Here is a 4,095-nt window from a genome sequence, read left to right as displayed (position 1 = left end):
TTTTTTTTTGTAAGAATACAGCACTTTTAAAATAGTGATGCAAGAACAGACACTGTCCTCAACACCCTGATCCTGTACCGCAATGTCCTTCTGGTTGGAATGTCACAGAGAAGCTCCTCAAGTAGCATCTGGGACAGCAAGTTCCAGTCCTGAAATACACAAAGTAGTGCCTCCCAGTGGGCACTGGTCACTAGGCTGCACAGTCCTTTCAAGTCCTAGGGCAGCCCTTCTGGTCACTGTTTGGCCTTCTTCACAATGGCACCAACGGCAGAGACCACAGTGGTCTTAGAGCCTCTGGCACTGGTGGCGACTGTGACAACAACTGACAGGGTGGCCGTGGTGGTGAGGATGGTGGGCTGGGCTACTGTCGTCACTGGGGTAGCAGAATCCCACTTGCTGTTTCTCTTTTGGGCATCTGTGATGGTGTGTTGTTGTTGGTGGTGGTGGTGGCTGTGGTGTTGGTCGTGGTGCTCTTCTTGGTGCCCATCACAAACTCAATTTTGGTTCGCTCCTTTTTGGCTTTTTCCAGTTTGTCCATATCAATCTTCTGGGCCTTGGCCAATGCCTAATAGTAGGAGTCCTCAGACCAGGCATGTGGGTCAAACATCCCTTTTGAGTAGTTGGTGCCGAGCTCATCGATGGCACCAAACTGGATCAGCTTCTTGTAGATGCTGGGGTTCCAAAATTCTTTCTTCCTTTGGATAATGTAGTTCATATCCATTCCTCCCTTTATCTTTTGCTCATAAAGCTTCTGGATCTTATCTTGCAAGTGATTTGAGCATTTGCCAGGGGGTTCTGGTGGAATCTTGATGTCATCAGGTGACATCTTCCAGACTGTTTCAGAAAAGGAGGCCACTAATTTCGGGGGATATCGCTTTTCTACTTCTGTGTTATCCTTTGTGTCATCAGTCTCAGGTTTTTCAGTCCCTGAATCGTCATCTTTTGACTGTTTGCTATTATCATCCTCTTCTTCATAACCATCTTCATCATCCCCTAGGCGTGAAAAGTCATCCTTTCCATAAGCATCAGATACTAATTCACCTTTCTCCTCAGCCGCACTGCCCACCGCTTCAACTCCAGCCTCTCTGTCAGACTCAGGCTCTGAATCTTCTGCATAAACTGCAAGAGACGACAGAACATTCTTCTTCCCTGCCATCTTATCCCCACGGTCCCCAAAATATTTTCTTAAAATTTATATTTTTAAAAACAATGAATATATGTGGGGGTTGGGAGTTGAATTCCAAGTTCAGAAAAATAAAATATTTTTTAAAAAGAATGCTTTTATTTGTGTATAGTTTCTACTCCTAAGTTTCAGACTTGGCATTGGCAAGGGCTCATACCTAGAGTAGGTATAAGTAGCACAATTGTGTGAATGAATTGTTAAAAAGAGATGACTGTTCTTCTGGAGATCCATTTCTTTTTCTTTTTCTTTTCTTTTTTTGAGTCAGAGTTTCACTCTGCCCAAGCTGGAGTGTAGTTTCACTCAGCCCAAGCTGGAGTGTAGTGGCACACTCATGGCCACACCAGCGTTGGCCTGCTGGGCTCCATCAATCCTTCCATCTCAGTCTTCCAAGTAGCCAGAGCTACAGGCACGCACTACCGTGCCGGCTAATTTTTTATTTTTTGTAGAGACAAGGTCTTGCCAAGTTGCCTGGGCTGGTCTCCAAACTGCAGGCTCAGGCAATACACTCGCCTCAGCCTCCCAAAGTGCTGGGATTACAGGCTGAGCCACCGAGCCCAGCCTATTTTTCAATTAACAAAGAGTAAAAAGCCTTTTCTGACATCTTGGCTTTGGGGACTGGATTAAAAATATGCCACTTATGCTTGGTACATTTAATTAAATATTTGATTTGAGCTTGTAAAGAACTGTTTAGTTTAGTCAGTTCAGATTGTGATAGATCATTAAAAATTCCATTAACATTTATTGTTGACTTTTTGATTTTAAAAAAGTATATCTAGCAGAGTTAAAGCCCCTGTGGTAGCAAATTTTTGACATTTTTTGGTGAATGTTTTAATCTCATCATCTCTTAGTAGTTTCTTGATTTTGTAGTTTATGACTCAGATAATGCTATTTAATCAGTGGGTCAGACTAATAAACCCACACTCATGCTTACTAAAGTTTCAGCATAAACAGATTTAAATGAATGTGTTATCTTGTCAGCATACTGCTTTTTTTGTGTAATTGTCCATATAGTTATTACCCATTTTATGTTGTAAGCTGTGGGAAGATGAGAAGCATTCCTGTGTAACTCGATCTAAATAGTTTTTATTAACACACAAAGCCAAGTCATATTAAATGATAATGCTCATAATATTAATAATAATTTTAACAATAAGTTGTAAAAAATTATTGCACACACATTCTATGCCTGGCATTGTGCTAAGCATTATACATGCATGGTCTTTGTGAGATGGGTATTATCACCATTTTATATATCAGCTAATTGAGATTCTGGAAATTTAGATGATTTGCTGAAGATTCAAAGGTATTAAGTGTTAGAAATAAAAAGCAGCTTGCTTTACTCCAAAGATCATAGCATTCTATTACATATGTTGTTACCAATAGTTGAACGTCCTTTACACCACTAGATACGTTGTTTTTAAATATATTCCTGTCACAACAGAGCAGTGATTCTCAGACATTAATATGAAGATCTAGTTAAAATGCAGATTCTAATTCAGTACGTCTGGGTAGAGTCTTGGGATTCCACATTTTTAACAAGTTCCCAGGTGATGTCAGTGCTACTGGTCTGTGGACCACCACTTTGGATAAGGCTCTTGAGCAGTGATGCCCTGATGAAATATAGAAGGAATGTTGAAAAGCATACTCGTCCGGGCTTGGTAGCTCAGCCTGTAATCCCAGCACTTTGGCAGCCCGAGGTGAGTTAATTGCCAGAGCCCATGTGTTCGTGACCAGCCCAGGAAACTTGGCGAGACCTAGTCTCTACAATAAATCAAAAAAATTAGCTGGGCATGGTAACCCACACCCGTAGTTCCCGCTACTTGGAAGACTGGGGCGGAAGGCTCACCAGAGCCTGGCAGGTCAACGCTGGGGTGGCCATGAGTGTGCTACTGCACTCTCTGGGTGATGGAGTGAGACTGGGTGATGGAGTGAGACTCCAACTCAAAGAGAAAAAGAAAAGAAAAGAAAAGCATACTCATCAGATCTTCATTGGAAGCATTCAGAAGACATTATTAACCTACAGAATTTTCCTTTCCCTGGGAGAATTTGATATGTCCTTCTCTACCTCTTAAAATCAGTGCTGAAGGGAATGCCTGCTACATCCTTCGTGTGTTTTAGGATAGAAAAGAATTGGAAATAACTGATTCAGTCATTTCTGATCCTAAAGTGCTAGATGCCAGTATGAGGCTTGGGTGACAGTGTCAATGCTACGGCATGGTTAAGGTAGAGGGGAAAGAGAAAACAAAGCAAGGGAACTGAATAAGGGAAAGGAGAGTGGTGGGAGAAGGAGAAAGATGAGAGAAAGAGGAGGAAAATAACCAATTACATATGAAGGTGAGTGACAGGATGACACCGAAGATGGCCAGAAAGAGCCAATTTCCTACCACTACATAACATAATTTGAAAAAGCCTCTCATCTGAAAAATATCACTTTCCTCAGTGTGTTATGGGCCCACCTCAAATTATAGTTGTTTTTTTTTTCAGAGCAAGTTTTAAGATGTATATGTTAGTAAGCTTCTCCTACCTACTGGCAATTTCAAGGTGAATATTTTAAGCTGGGAAAAAGTAGTCTTTCACCTTCGGTGTAATCATCAATGTCGCAGTTCTTGGACTAGCTTGTCCTTGTAATTTGTCTAATGAGTTTCTGTAATTGAAAAGAGAAGGTGGAATGGAGGTAGTCAAATTCCATTAGTTACTTTGCTCCTGAGAAGTGTGTGTGCATGCATGCACATATACACACAGATGCTTCTCATTTCATACCAGTGGACTGCTAAAAAAAAAAAAAGGTGACTTTTTTGGTCAGTTGTATATTAAACAAGCACAGACATTGCTTTTATAGTTCCTTGCTTGAAAAGGCAATTATGTAAAAATGCCTTGGCCAGGTTATAGAAGTAAATGGCAGACAAAAATGT

At 41.1% G+C, this 4,095-nt stretch overlaps 1 pseudogene; it reads right to left on the bottom strand.

Annotated features, from left to right (window-relative positions):
- Positions 1-233: 233 nt before the first annotated feature.
- Positions 234-1,156, bottom strand: LOC103262523 (annotated as a pseudogene).
- Between the last annotated feature and the right edge of the window lie 2,939 nt (positions 1,157-4,095).

This window comes from Carlito syrichta, unplaced genomic scaffold (assembly GCF_000164805.1).
Source record: "Carlito syrichta isolate Samal-C Ts95f unplaced genomic scaffold, Tarsius_syrichta-2.0.1 Scaffold304536, whole genome shotgun sequence".
Lineage (NCBI taxonomy): Eukaryota > Metazoa > Chordata > Mammalia > Primates > Tarsiidae > Carlito > Carlito syrichta.
The sequence above is the reverse complement of the archived record's forward strand: the minus strand, read 5'-3'. Positions and strand labels throughout refer to the sequence as shown.